This window comes from Pelophylax lessonae (assembly GCF_965119305.1).
Source record: "Pelophylax lessonae genome assembly, chromosome: 13".
Lineage (NCBI taxonomy): Eukaryota > Metazoa > Chordata > Amphibia > Anura > Ranidae > Pelophylax > Pelophylax lessonae.
The window spans coordinates 133168460-133184246 of NC_138780.1; the positions used below are offsets into that span (position 1 = coordinate 133168460).

General features: G+C 44.6%; 1 protein-coding gene across 1 annotated transcript in view; it reads left to right on the forward strand.

Moving 5' to 3' along the window:
• The first annotated feature begins 997 nt into the window (after window positions 1-997).
• Window positions 998-15787, forward strand: part of MIDEAS (mitotic deacetylase associated SANT domain protein) — a 115488-nt gene continuing 100698 nt past the window's right edge. The window contains exon 1 of the mRNA XM_082275502.1: window positions 998-1302. The gene's annotated coding sequence lies outside the window, so the exon portion shown is untranslated. The remainder of the gene's footprint in view (window positions 1303-15787) is intronic.

The window sequence follows — 15787 nt, forward strand, 5'->3', positions numbered from 1 at the left end:
CTTTGGGTCCAGAGGTGGTTAAGGGGGGACAATCTTCAGGTCCAGTGGTGGTTAAGGGGGGCAATCTTCGGGTCCCGAGGTGGTTAAGGGGGGACAATCTTCGGGTCCCGAGGTGGTTAAGGGGGGGGACAATCTTCGGGTCCAGAGGTGGTTAAGGGGGGACAATCTTCGGGTCCAGTGGTGGTTAGGGGGGGCAATCTTCGGGTCCAGAGGTGGTTAGGGGGGACAATCTTCGGGTCCAGAGGTGGTTAAAGGGGGGCAATATTCCAGTCCAGAGGTGGTTAAGGGGGGACAATCTTCCAGTCCAGAGGTGGTTAAGGGGGGGACAATCTTCCAGTCCAAAGGTAGTTAAGTGGAAACAATCTTCCGGTCCAGAGGTGGTTAAGGGGGGACAATCTTCGGGTCCAGAGGTGGTTAAGTGGAAACAATCTTCCGGTCCAGAGGTGGTTAAGTGGAAACAATCTTCCGGTCCAGAGGTGGTTAAGGGGGGACAATCTTCCAGTCCAGAGGTGGTTAAGGGGGGACAATCTTCCGATCCAGAGGTGGTTAAGGGGGGCTTCCGCCAGATTTTTTTCTATTAGAAAGCTGACAGTCACTGTGTGGATTGCACACCCCTCCCCTGCCACCAGCAGTGGTAGTAAAAGGGTGAAAGCATAGACATCTAAACAGAGAAAGTGGTCTGGGATACAAAAAAAAGTTGTTTTTCCCCCAAAGAACTTTTTCTGAATGTAGATTAGATACAAGCGGGAGTGCCCGTGTGAATGAGGCCTTGAAGGCCTTTACTTTCATGGTGCAGGACGTATAGAGCAGGAGATGTGGTAAAGCTCAGAGATGAGAGGACGCTCAGTGAAGGGATGTTTGCATGGTGGCTCAGTAATCTCCTTAGAGTGGAGAGGGAGGGTTCCCAGTATGTTGTGTAATTGTTCAGCTCAGTGGCTCCCCCCTCCCTCTCTCTCCTCTCTCTCTCTCTCCTCTCTCTCTCTCTCTCTCTCTCTCTCACTCTCACTGCTGGGGATTTTGTGTGTGTTTTGTTGTTGCTGCAAGCAGTGAGCTCAGCTGATGAGTCAGAGCCATGCAGTCATTCCACTCTGCACCCAGCTTCTGCCTTCACATAGCAAGACTCGGGAGAAGACAGTCGCCTTGTAGCTGGAGCCGCTTGTTCCTGGGATCTGGGGCGGACTCCGTGTTCCTGGACTGAGTTTGGAAGGGGAGTACAGAGTTTCTGCACCTTTTTGGCGTGTAGTCGCTTCCTCTTTTTGTGGATATGCTCAGCTCGGCGGTGGCTCTGTTTGCTGGAACTTGGTGAGTCCTGTACACAATATAACTTTTCATGGCTGCACGCTGTATACTTTTACAGCTCCTGAGATGGTTGCAAGGGCAGCATGCATGAGACCCCTAAATATAACATTTGATTGTATTTTTAGTGTCTCTGTTTAGGTTGACGCAACACTTCCTAAATTCCTAGCCTTTCAAACTTTCAGTTTATGCAACTGCAAAAAAAAAAACTGCAGCACTTGCTTTCTGGTTAGGAAGCGTAGTTCTGTCCTGGTGGTGACGGCAAGAAGTGGGTCATAAAGGAGCTTTTGTATTGTACTTGCCAGTCTCTATGCCCCCTTACTGTAACTTGCAGTGGGTTCTGGATTGGTAGCATTGACTTTGTGCTCCCTCCTGCTGTCCTTCCCAGCACGAGGGGGGTTCTTTGCACCCTCGCCATAAATTAGGGAGTGCTGGGGCTGGTTATACAGTCCTAACCCCTGGGCTGTGCACCATAAGGGTGGTGTCATGTTTTACTGCTATCCAGTGTACTTTACTTCTCCTTGCTAAGGCAGGTTTTAAGATTACATTGCTCTTTTGTTGGTTGACCTATATACTGCCTTGCAGCGTTCCATAGGAGCCTGCTATTAACTGCGGTTGTAAAGCTGCTTGTGAAATTCAATCTAGTTCATTTGGAAAAAAAATCAATTCTTTGTCCTCCCCGTTCTGCATTTTCAAATTAAATTCTACAGCTTTTTACAGAGGACATTGATCTGGCAGTATCAGAATTCTAGTTATATACCCCTATCATCAGACAACATTCATGGTGAAGACCATACAACATGTGACCAATGTCGGTGCAACTCCGACTTGCTCCAATTTTGAAAAGGTTCCTTAGACTATTTTTGCTGATTTTCATGTGCGACTTGCATTGATATCTGTGCATGAATTCGCACAGATGTCCGCAAGATGCACAACATGAAATCGCACTGACCGGCGCCCTTGAAATCATGCTTATGTAGTGCAATTTCAAAGCCATATTCAGGGCAGCCATTAGAAATATTGGGTCCCCTTACACAGCTTCAGGCCTGGGCCCCTTGGGGCTTTACCGCCAACATTCCCCTGAGGGTGGCTGGGCCCTTGGGGATGCCCGGGCCCCCTGCATGTGTATGGGCTGCCCCCCCTAATGGCTGCCCTGACCATATTCAGTGTTCAAGCAGTAGTATACTCCGCTTTTTAACTTTTACCTACAGGTAAACCTATAATAAGGCTTACCTGTAGGTAAAATTAATACCTCCTAAACCTGCACGGTTTAGTAGATATTCACCTTGCATGCAGTCGCTGACACCAGCTGCACATGTGCTCTGAAGGTCCGGCGGACCTTCAGAGCTCCTTGCCAGCTCCTTGGCAGAAAGTGAACTCCCGTGCGCATGCGTGGGAGTGACGTCATCGCGGCTCCGGCCATTCACAGCGCCAGAGACGCAGAGGGAATATGACAGCTCCCTTAGCGGTGTCCGGGCGACCGTATCGGGGCTTCGTTCTAATGCAAGTATTTCATAATATGCTATTATGCAATGCACACTAGCACATTATGCCAATGTCTTGCAGGGGTTTTTTTTTTTTATGTATGGGGATACTACCACTTTAACTGGGGCTAAAACTTAGAAGCTGATTGGTTACTGTGCACAACTGCACCAGATTGTGTGTGCACCAGTTTTATGGCCTGTACACACAGATCATCCGTTTTTTTTCTTTGCATGCTAGTCGAATATCGAAAATGAAGAGTTTGTTATGAAAATTCTCATACGATAGAATAAAAAATCGTAAGTGTTGTGTTGTAGTGTATGTGTATTGTATTTTGTGAACAACAACTGTACCTAAATAAATTAAAATCATATAATCTGGTATCGTACGAGAAAAAGTTTCATGCTTGTCCCATTTAAATAATATCAGATGAAATGTCGTAATCGGCTCTCGAAAGCCGAGTGATCAGATTATCGTACGATTGTTTAGAAAGCAGTATTTTACGTCTGATTTTTGGATCCTGTGTACGAGGCATTAGTAAATCTCCCCCATTGTGACTTTGCTGCAATCATGCAATGATCTTCAAGGCAGAAGTGAAAGTCTCACTGAGTTTTATACTCTATTTTTTTTCATATTCTTTATATTTACCGTAGTATTTTATTTGCGGGTGATAAAATGCCAGAGCATACTACACGTCTACGGGCTGCAAACTGCAACCTCTGACTTCCTGCTTAAGCTGGATACACACTATACAATTTTCTTTAGATTTTTTCCTTTAGAGCCCATTCACACTGCCGCAACTTGTCAGCCTGACAAGTCGCGGTCGGTCGCGGTCCATTGAGTAGTACAGGACACGTTCTAATAGGAGCGACACAAGTCGCTCCGACTTAGAAAAAGGGTCCTGTACTACTTTGGGGCGACCTCCGAGTGACTTGCATAGACTTCCATTATGTGAAGTCCCTGCAAGTCGCGCCGAAGTCGCGGTGCACGCGACTTCACAGGTCGCCCCCCGAAGTCGTGTCGCCTCAGTGTGAACCGGCTCTTAGACTTACCAAAACCATAATATGAGGTCAGACCTAAACACTTTTAATTTATATGCAATGAGGCAGACCCTTGCACTACATAGTTGAAGGTAAATCTACCAACAAAAGTTGTATAGTGTGTAACCAGCTTTAGACTTTTTGAACCCTTTGCGTTTGTTCCAGTGCATGGCATGACTTGAGCTGAAAGCAGGGCTTATGGCAAGCTCTAATATGCATAAAACTAGAAGCAATAATAAAAAAGTTCACGAACGTTGCATTATTTTTTGTATTAAGTTTATTGAAAAAATGTTTTTAATGCATATTTTGCATAACGCAGTTTACTCGTTTCTGATATTCTGTGAGATTAGTAACTGCCAGCGTCGTGATATTTTTAGTTATGCGGCTAAAGCGAATCGTTCATAGCATGCTCTATTTTTATAAATGTCCCCTAGTGTTGAGAGGCCTGTGGACTTTACTGAATGGCAGTGTTGTAGCTGAAGTTCATTGAGCGTGCAGTCCCGGATCAGCAGTCCCGGATCAGCAACCCCTGTAGGTCTGCCACTGTATATACATTTTATACGTGTCTGTGCGTGTTTTTGTGTTCTGTCGCCGCTTTTCTTTTTTAATGCGGTAACTTTCATCTTGTTTAGAGTATTGGCTTACATGGGAAATGCTAACCGAGTCATTTTAGTAGCGACAGTGGAGGAGTTGGACGTTCGTACACTTGCACTCATTCTCCTCTGACTCTGCAATTTCCTGTAATATTCAGCAGCACGCTTCCTGTTTTGAAAGTAAAGTGGCGTGTTGGTAAATCACTCTAGTTCCTTTTGTACATATACTTTTGAACCATGTAGTGCACTCTACCACAAAGAGTGTTCTCTTTATAGGGTGTTGGTGAGTTAGGCTCCCCTACCTTGCTGTTTTTTTTTTTTTTTTTTTATGCTTGTGTTTTTAGGATTTAGTCTGTGCACATTTCCTTGGAAATCCATCGAATTAAGTGGAGCCTTCCATGGAAATGAGCAAAGCGCGAATAGATAGGGGAGCATGTGTTTCTCTGTACTTGCAGGGATTCTTGGCTGGTCGTTTTGCAGCTGCCTGTTCCAGGAAAATTCTGCTCTAGTCAGTTTTCCCGTCTCTCAGTAATCCGGTAAAACATGTCTGGGGAGAGAGGATGAGCTAGGAGCGGCCCTGACAGTTGCTGCTATTAGGTCACAAAGAAACCAGAACATAAAGTAGATGAGCTGCGTGACTGGGAGAAGCTGCTGCACTGCACGCTTGTGACTGTCCGCAGGTCTCTGTAACAACATGCTGGGATTGCGCAAGTTTGGATTTTTTGCGCATATAGGATTGAAAAGTCTGGTTTTAGTATTGTGCAGAAAAAAAAATTTGTTTTGCAAAATGTGCAAACCTAAAAAAAAAAAAAAAAAAAAAAAAAAGTTTTAATACTATCTCTACCAATGTGCATATTTAGGCCTCATGCACACTTGACATGATCAAAACGTCAGTAGAAAGCTGTAGAAGGCTTTTTTTCAGCTTTTTTGCAGTAGCGTTTTTTAGCTTTTTTTCAGCTGTAGCATTTTTTAGCTCTTTTTGTAAAAAAAAAAAAAAACTATATTCCAACAAAAGAGTTTTTTTTTGTGTGTTTTTCAGCATTTGTAACCTTTTTTTCAGAGTTAGAGCATTCTTACAGCTGAAAAATGCCTCTTAAAACCCACTAGTTCTGTGTTTTTTTTCCAGCCAGAAAACGCCCCTGCCAAAAACTGCTGATAACAGTCTATTGGCGCTTTTCCACTGCATGGAACCGTACCGGTTTGGCACGCTTTTGTGCTTTTCCACTGCTGGTACCGCATGGTATAGGGTCGGAATGGTTCGGTACGGTACGGTATAGGTTTGCTTTTCCACTGCATGGAACCGAACGGTACGGTACGGCTCTGAAAAAACAGTACCTACTCGATTGTGGTTCCAACAGGTACCAAACTGGTACCATATCCCACAATCCTTTGCATGCAGTCACTACTAGCCACTGATTGGTCAGAGAATCCCACCCACCCCGTTGTTATCCCACCCACTTAACTTTAGTACTACTTTAGTGGAAAAGCAAACCTATACCGTACCGTACCGAACCGTTCCGACACTATACCATGCGGTACCAGCAGTGGAAAAGCAAACCGGGCCAAGCAGGGCCGAGTAGAGCCGAGCCGGTACGAGCCAGTACTTGCAGTGGAAAAGTGCCAATGTGTGCATGGTGGGGAGTTTACTGGTTGTAGAAAAAAAATTCTGACGCCAAAAACAGCAGCTGTAAAAACGTCCAGTATGCATGAGGCCTTCTAGTCATCAAATTGCCACAATTTGATTTAAAAGGCAGAATATTAAAGAGGAACTTCACTCCCCCTGTTCATACCTCGCCTGCTATGTTGTCTTAAAAAAAAAAAAAAAATCTATGCCCAGTGAATCCAGCTTTGTCTGGTTTAATCTGCCACTCCATGCCAGGCCCCATGCCACCATCTTCTTTTTTTACATCATCAAGGGGCTGGCTGTCTCTTCCTGGTTCTTGCTGCTGGCCCCCTGATAATGTGCCATGGCACATGCACCGTGTGATATAGATTGCCGTGAAGCCTCCTGAGATGCATGACGTAGGTATCCCAGTTTTTTACGACACGTACGTATCTCCGTTTATGTAGACTGCAGTGAGTAGGGGATATTACATTTTTGTCTAGGTGAGAAAGGCAGAAGTGCGGGCTGGGCACAAATGACAAGGGTATTAAAAAAAAAATATATATTGATCAACGATCGCCTGAAAGAAAGTGGAAGGGAGTATTCTAGTTAGAAGGGGTTGAAGAGGGTGAAGGTCCACCTTAAGCAATGTTCACATGGCAGATGTGTGTAGAAGAGTGTCCAGTTCCCAAGTTACTTGGTGTATTCTTTCAATAACCCCTTTGCATCGGCGTCTCCCGGCCCTGTAAGGGGTTTCAGATGCCGGGAGGTGGGGCAAGGTCTATGATCATGTGACCTCCGTGATTTTCGTTAGCCACAGGGCTTGCACTCTTGGCACAACTGTGTCTGCAAATTGTTAGGCAAATTTGCGGCCTGTCATCGCCAAGGCCTACCCAATCGAAAGGCCCCATATTTGCGTACCGTTGGCACCTAGGGGTTGACACTTTTAGTTCTGTGGACCTTCTACAGTCCATTGAGACAGAATTTTCTCTTAAAGGCACATTGGAACTCTAAATTTGTCGACTTTTTATATGGTACATTTTACTTTGGGGGAAAAAAGAATCTTTCTGCACTTTACACACATAGATTCTTTACTTGCACTGCTTAATTTTATGTTTGCATTTTGAATGTTTTACCGATTGACCCATCTTTGCAAGCTGCCTAGTGGATTTTATCAAGCGCTATTTTTATGTTTACAAGCAGGCCGATGTTCCCTTCGCTGTGGAGTAAAGAGAGCTGCTATTTCATCCTGCATGTTCAAATCTAATTTGGCCAAAATAGGAACAGAATCTCAGCGGGTCCCGGTGGCACAATGTTTTCATTGCTCAATGCTTCTCCATTAGACGTCAGCTGATTTATGTCCCGCATGATATCCATCTAGTATGGCTATTGGGGTTACTGTCAGTTGTGCAAGGTGTGTTTTTATATTTTACATGAGCGCTGATGCAACACTGTGCTTGCAAAGGTTGTACATAGTACTTCCTATTGTCATCTGAGTGTCTTATCTTGGTCGGATTAACATTTTCTGCATGGTTGCAGAGCAAAACAGCTGTGCAGAGCACTATGTCTGGTATTGTGCAGGCAAAAGCTGCTTTGCCATGCAGTCTATGAATCCATTCCCTGTACTGTGCGGATCTGGAGCAGTGTGCAGCACAAAGTACAATACTGTGCTGCTATTGTTTGGGAAAGCCGCTCTGTTCGCATCACGTGCTGGCCTAATTCAGTGCTTTTCACACAGGACAGCCTTGTTGGTGAATAGTCACGGAGCAATTCTCTGCACCCACTGAGCGCTTTGGAGATAGATAACTTTTTTGCAAACCTTTGCAACTGTTGTGTGTTTATTGCAATATTGTATTCTGTATATGTATGCATTGATGCATGATCTATTACTGACTACTCAGATACCTCTGGGGCAACAAACTGTGGTTTTATATTCATTACACATATTTATTTTATACTTGTCCGTCCTGTATCTGAAATGTACTTTTACTTTCTCCATCAGCTCATCCCTTAGATAATGCCTTGTATTACTTGTTTTTCACTTTAGATTGTCAGCTCTTATGAACAGAGCCCTCTGAACCCTCCTTTATTGGATGGTAGTCTCTCTGTTGGCGCTGTATAAGTTTCTACAATAATAATTCTCTTAACCACTTGCCAGCCGCAATACGTATATATATATATTTATTATATGTGTGTGTATGTATATATAATATATATATATATACACGATAATTATTTGGCCTGGCTGCATCTTGAGTATGCCATCCAGTTCTGGGCACCAGTCTTCAGGAAGGATGTCCTGAGAAGGGCAACAAAGCTAATAAAGGGACTAGAGGACCTCCGCTATGGGGAAAGACAGCAAGCATTTTACTTATTCTCTCTGGAGAGAAGACACTTGAGAGGGGATATATCAATGTACAAATATCGTACTGGGGACCCTAGCATAGGGAATAGACTTTTCAGCAAAAGGGAATTTAAAAAGACACGCGGCTATCTAACTACGTCCCTTTAGCTGTTGCAGAACTACATATCCCATGAGGCATTGTAAAACAAAGACATTCACAGACATGACTAGGCTTGATGGGAATTGTAGTTCTTGAACAGCTGGAGGGCCATAGTTTGAAGACCCTTGGCGTAAAGGGTTCTTTACTGTCAGAGCTGTAAGGATGTGGAATTCTCTTCCACAAGCAGTGGTATAAAAAACCTATTATATGGGCACCTTAATGACCACAACACAGGGGTATACAATGTACTATTGACATAAATACACACACATACACACATACATACACACACACACACACACACACACACACACACACACACACACACACACACTAGGTTGGACTGGTGTCTTTTTTTCACCCACACCAACTATGTAACTATGTTGCAAATGCAAGAGGTTTACCGGGATTATGGATGAAGATGTCAGCCATAACCCCGGTACTGTTTTTTTTTTTTCAGCCGGTGGCTGGCTTTTTAATGAAACTGCCCGAGCTGCTGACGTAACCCCCTTCTGCGGCTCCCCAGTGCTTCTCTGGTTTCTGTTTCACATGTGAAACAATCCAATGGTGCAGTCGGCTGCTCCCATAGGTGATCAATTCTATGGCCTTGGAGGGCCGGTGTTCCGTGAGAATTACCTACCCGTGAGAAAAACCTACCCTCGTCACTTCCGGTTCCACGGCACTGTGTGTAATGCGGCGTTTACATTAAAACAGCTGTGCTGCAATACGACTGATCTCCACTCCTATCCCTGTCACTGCCCTCATCTCGGCTAGTAAATATTAAAGCGAGCGGCGGGTGTATGAGAACATAAATCACAGAGCCGAGACCCGCTTTTATATTTACTAGCTGAGATCAGGGGAGTGACAGGGACAGGAGCAGAGTTGACTTATATTGCAGCACAGCTGTTTTAATGTAAGCGTGGCGTGGGTAGGTTTTTTTCACGGACACCGTGATAATTTCCTACTAGTGCGCATGCGCACTAGTCAGGTCCTCAGCTGTTACATTAGGTATCCGGGGCTGTGGGCATGCGCACTGCTGCCCTGCTCAGCTGTTCCTGGCCGGAAGTGACGAGGGTAGGTTTTTCTCACGGGGTAGGTAATTCTCACGTTACACCGGAACAACGTCATGACGTCCCTTCCGGTCCAGGCTAGAAGAAAATTGTTTTTTTTGGTTTTTTTTAAAGCAAAAGGTCAAAAATACATTTTTCTTTCATCTTTTGCTTTTTAAGGTAAAGAATAGATTTGGGGTCTTTTTGACCCCAGATCCCTCCATAAAGAGGATCTGTCATCCTTATTTATATTAAAGGGATGTAAAAGTAATCCACAGCAGCATTTGACAGGCAGTGAGGAGGTTTTATGTTGACTCCTCACCTCCTGTTTTAACCCATAAAACCCACCCCATAGCGCAAATCCCAATCGTGTGCATTTTATGCAACTGCAGTGCCGCCTCTTTGGTTGAATGGGTCAGTAGTGTCTGCCAGACATAGCTGCAGGAATACGTTTTGCATCACAGCCACAGCATGTGTACAGCATGTGTACACCCCATCAATGCAGAGAAAACCAGTACAACAAGTAGGTTCTGAAGAAGGATTTACTGATGTCCCATGTCAGTAAAAAAAGTTACACTAACATTGATTGCAAAGACCACGGCCGGAGTCTTTTTCATGTTGACAAGGTCACCTTTCAAGTTGTCTGTTGCCTTGAAAAAGAGCACGCCATGCTTTCAAAAAACTTGGTGTAACTTTTTTTTGCTGATATTGGACTTCAGTAAAACCTGCTTCTTTCTTCACTGCTGAATTCTCTATGGTGCCACCATAAAGTAGTGTATACATTCTTAACAAGGGTTACCTATGGATGTCTGTATGGTAAGTTTGATGAATTGTACACCCCCGACCGCAGCTCAACCGCATAATTTTACTGCCCACCCCCCTTCCCTAACCACAAGAGTAAACCTAACCTTATTGTCTAAACTACAAAATTAAGAAAAATAATAGCTTGAACCCGACTGATTGCTTTGGCAACATCTCTAAATTCCTTCTTTAAGGTTTTATTAATAAGACCCAGTCGCATAATGGGCTTGATATCCTCAATTCAAATAATGCCAGTCCCATAAATGCCAGTCCCATAATGGACTTGTGTTATTTGAATTGAGGATTAGGTAGAATTCTGCAGGCGCTCTGGTGATAAAAGTTTGTCTGCTCCTGTAGTGTGTCATTGGTAGCTAAACAGCTGCAAAGCTGTGCGAAAACAACAGCTGAAATAATCGAGGCTTCGGTGTGAAAAAATTCACAGGGAGAGCAGTGAATGAAGAAAGTAGATACTTAATGTAGAGGCAGCCATGGTGAGGCCTAGTGGTCTAATAACAATATGCCTCCTGTGCCCCACCTTAACAACTTGTCCTGTTTACCATCATTACCGAGAGTGAAAGTGAAAGAAAATCCCACATTTTGGGTTGTTGCCAAAACAAGAATAAAGAATAGAGAGGAAATCTTCCAATGGGACACTAGTTCTGGTGACCCTGGTAAAAACCTACCATACATCCTGAGGTATTTTTGTCAATGTCATATGTAGAAAATATGCACGACTACGTTTTTCTTAGAAATACAGGGAAACTCTGCTTTTAGGGCCCATTCAGACCAGTATTAAGTGTCCTAATGTATTACTGCACATGTGGTGAGCGTGTGGAACTTTCCAAGGCGATGTGCATTGTTGGCACATGTAGTAAACGTGTGGAGCTTTGCAAGGCGATGTGCATTTTTGGCACATGTAGTAAACGTGTGGAGCTTTGCAAGGCGATGTGCATTGTTTGTACATGTGGTAAACATGTGGAGCTTTGCAAGGCGATGTGCATTGTTTGTACATGTGGTAAACATGTGGAGCTTTGCAAGGCGATGTGCATTGTTTGCACATGTGGTAAATGTGGAGCTTTGCAAGGAAATGTGCATTGTTTGTACATGTGGTAAATGTGTGGAGCTTTGCAAGGCGATGTGCATTGTTGGCACATGTGGTAAACGTGTGGAGCTTTGCAAGGCGATGTGCATTGTTTGTACATTTGGTAAACGTGTGGAGCTTTGCAAGGCGATGTGCATTGTTTGTACATGTGGTAAACGTGTGGAGCTTTGCAAGGCGATGTGCATTGTTTGCACATGTGGTAAACGTGTGGAGCTTTGCAAGGCGATGTGCATTGTTTGTAGATGTGGTAAATGTGTGCTTTGCAAGTTAATGCGCATTATTTGTACATTTGGTAAACGTGTGGAGCTTTGCAAGGCAATGTGCATACTTTGCACATGTAGTAAACGTGTGGAGCTTTGCAAGGTGATTTGCATTGTTTGCACATGTGGTAAACGTGTGGAGCTTTGCAAGGCGATGTGCATTGTTTGTAGATGTGGTAAATGTGTGGAGCTTTGCAAGGTAATGTGCATTATTTGTACATTTGGTAAACGTGTGGAGCTTTGCAAGGCAATGTGCATACTTTGCACATGTAGTAAACGTGTGGAGCTTTGCAAGGCGATGTGCATTGTTTATACATGTAGTAAACGTGTGGAGCTTTGCAGGGCGATGTGCATTGTTTGCACATGTGGTAAACCTGTGGAGCTTTGCAAGGCGATGTGCATTGTTGGCACATGTGGTAAACGTGTGGAGCTTTGCAAGGCGATGTGCATTGTTGGCACATGTGGTAAACCTGTGGAGCTTTGCAAGGCGATGTGCATTGTTGGCACATGTGGTAAACGTGTGGAGCTTTGCAAGGCGATGTGCATTGTTTGTACATGTGGTAAACGTGTGGAGCTTTGCAAGGCGATGTGCATTGTTTGCACATGTGGTAAACGTGTGGAGCTTTGCAAGGAAATGTGCATTGTTTGTACGTGTGGTAAACGTGGAGCTTTGCAAGGAAATGTGCATTGTTTGTACATGTGGTAAACGTGTGGAGCTTTGCAAGGCGATGTGCATTGTTGGCACATGTGGTAAACGTGTGGAGCTTTGCAAGGAAATGTGCATTGTTTGTACATGTGGTAAACGTGTGGAGCTTTGCAAGGCGATGTGCATTGTTGGCACATGTGGTAAACGTGTGGAGCTATGCAAGGCGATGTGCATTGTTTGTACATCTGGTAAACGTGTGGAGCTTTGCAAGGCGATGTGCATTGTTGGCACATGTGGTAAACCTGTGGAGCTTTGCAAGGCGATGTGCATTGTTGGCACATGTGGTAAACGTGTGGAGCTTTGCAAGGCGATGTGCATTGTTTGTACATGTGGTAAACGTGTGGAGCTTTGCAAGGCGATGTGCATTGTTTGCACATGTGGTAAACGTGTGGAGCTTTGCAAGGAAATGTGCATTGTTTGTACGTGTGGTAAACGTGGAGCTTTGCAAGGAAATGTGCATTGTTTGTACATGTGGTAAACGTGTGGAGCTTTGCAAGGCGATGTGCATTGTTGGCACATGTGGTAAACGTGTGGAGCTTTGCAAGGAAATGTGCATTGTTTGTACATGTGGTAAACGTGTGGAGCTTTGCAAGGCGATGTGCATTGTTGGCACATGTGGTAAACGTGTGGAGCTATGCAAGGCGATGTGCATTGTTTGTACATCTGGTAAACGTGTGGAGCTTTGCAAGGCGATGTGCATTGTTGGCACATGTGGTAAACGTGTGGAGCTTTGCAGAGCGATGTGCATTGTTTGTACATGTGTTAAATGTGTGGAGCTTTGCAAGGCGATGTGTATTGTTTGTACATTTGGTAAACGTGTGGAGCTTTGCAAGGCGATGTGCATTGTTTGTACATGTGGTAAACGTGTGGAGCTTTGCAAGGCGATGTGCATTGTTTGTACATTTGGTAAACGTGTGGAGCTTTGCAAGGCGATGTGCATTGTTTGTACATGTAGTAAACGTGTGGAGCTTTGCAAGGTGATGTACATTGTTTGCACATGTGGTAAACGTGTGGAGCTTTGCAAGGCGATGTGCATTGTTTGTAGATGTGGTAAATGTGTGGAGCTTTGCAAGGTAATGTGCATTATTTGTACATTTGGTAAACGTGTGGAGCTTTGCAAGGCGATGTGCATTGTTTGTACATGTGGTAAACGTGTGGAGCTTTGCAAGGCGATGTGCATTGTTTGTACATGTGGTAAACGTGTGGAGCTTTGCAAGGCGATATGCATTGTTTATACATGTAGTAAACGTGTGGAGCTTTGCAGGGCGATGTGCATTGTTTGCACATGTGGTAAACCTGTGAAGCTTTGCAAGGCGATGTGCATTGTTGGCACATGTGGTAAACGTGTGGAGCTTTGCAAGGCGATGTGCATTGTTGGCACATGTGGTAAACCTGTGGAGCTTTGCAAGGCGATGTGCATTGTTGGCACATGTGGTAAACGTGTGGAGCTTTGCAAGGCGATGTGCATTGTTTGTACATGTGGTAAACGTGTGGAGCTTTGCAAGGCGATGTGCATTGTTTGCACATGTGGTAAACGTGTGGAGCTTTGCAAGGAAATGTGCATTGTTTGTACGTGTGGTAAACGTGGAGCTTTGCAAGGAAATGTGCATTGTTTGTACATGTGGTAAACGTGTGGAGCTTTGCAAGGCGATGTGCATTGTTGGCACATGTGGTAAACGTGTGGAGCTTTGCAAGGAAATGTGCATTGTTTGTACGTGTGGTAAACGTGGAGCTTTGCAAGGAAATGTGCATTGTTTGTACATGTGGTAAATGTGTGGAGCTTTCCAAGGCGATGTGCATTGTTGGCACATGTGGTAAACGTGTGGAGCTATGCAAGGCGATGTGCATTGTTTGTACATCTGGTAAACGTGTGGAGCTTTGCAAGGCGATGTGCATTGTTGGCACATGTGGTAAACGTGTGGAGCTTTGCAGGGCGATGTGCATTGTTTGTACATGTGTTAAATGTGTGGAGCTTTGCAAGGCGATGTGTATTGTTTGTACATTTGGTAAACGTGTGGAGCTTTGCAAGGCGATGTGCATTGTTGGCACATGTGGTAAACGTGTGGAGCTTTGCAGGGCGATGTGCATTGTTTGTACATGTGTTAAATGTGTGGAGCTTTGCAAGGCGATGTGTATTGTTTGTACATTTGGTAAACGTGTGGAGCTTTGCAAGGCGATGTGCATTGTTTGTACATGTGGTAAACGTGTGGAGCTTTGCAAGGCGATGTGCATTGTTTGTACATGTGGTAAACGTGTGGAGCTTTGCAAGGCGATATGCATTGTTTATACATGTAGTAAACGTGTGGAGCTTTGCAGGGCGATGTGCATTGTTTGCACATGTGGTAAACCTGTGAAGCTTTGCAAGGCGATGTGCATTGTTGGCACATGTGGTAAACCTGTGGAGCTTTGCAAGGCGATGTGCATTGTTGGCACATGTGGTAAACCTGTGGAGCTTTGCAAGGCGATGTGCATTGTTGGCACATGTGGTAAACCTGTGGAGCTTTGCAAGGCGATGTGCATTGTTGGCACATGTGGTAAACGTGTGGCGCTTTGCAAGGCGATGTGCATTGTTTGTACATGTGGTAAACGTGTGGAGCTTTGCAAGGCGATGTGCATTGTTTGCACATGTGGTAAACGTGTGGAGCTTTGCAAGGAAATGTGCATTGTTTGTATGTGTGGTAAACGTGGAGCTTTGCAAGGAAATGTGCATTGTTTGCACATGTGGTAAACATGTGGAGCTTTGCAAGGCGATGTGCATTGTTTGCACATGTGGTAAACGTGTGGAGCTTTGCAGGGCGATGTGCATTGTTTGTACATGTGGTAAACGTGTGGAGCTTTGCAAGGAGATGTGCATTGTTTGTACGTGTGGTAAACATGTGGAGCTTTGCAAGGCGATGTGCATTGTTTGCACATGTGGTAAACGTGTGGAGCTTTGCAGGGCGATGTGCATTGTTTGTACATGTGGTAAACGTGTGGAGCTTTGCAAGGAGATGTGCATTGTTGGCACATGTGGTAAACATGTGGAGCTTTGCAAGGCGATGTGCATTGTTGGCACATGTGGTAAACGTGTGGCGCTTTGCAAGGTGATGTGCATTGTTCGTACATGTGGTAAACGTGTGGGGCTTTGCAAGGTGATGTGCATTGTTTGTACATGTGGTAAACGTGTGGAGCTTTGCAAGGTGATGTGCATTGTTTGTACATGTGGTAAACGTGTGGAGCTTTGCAAGGCGATGTGCATTGTTTTAAGGCAGCCTACAATATATATGTGCTTTGCCTTATGCTGCATTGCAAGTACTTGGCAGTACGCTTCCTAGGTGCATTGGGTGACTTTCAAAATGAATTGCACCACAA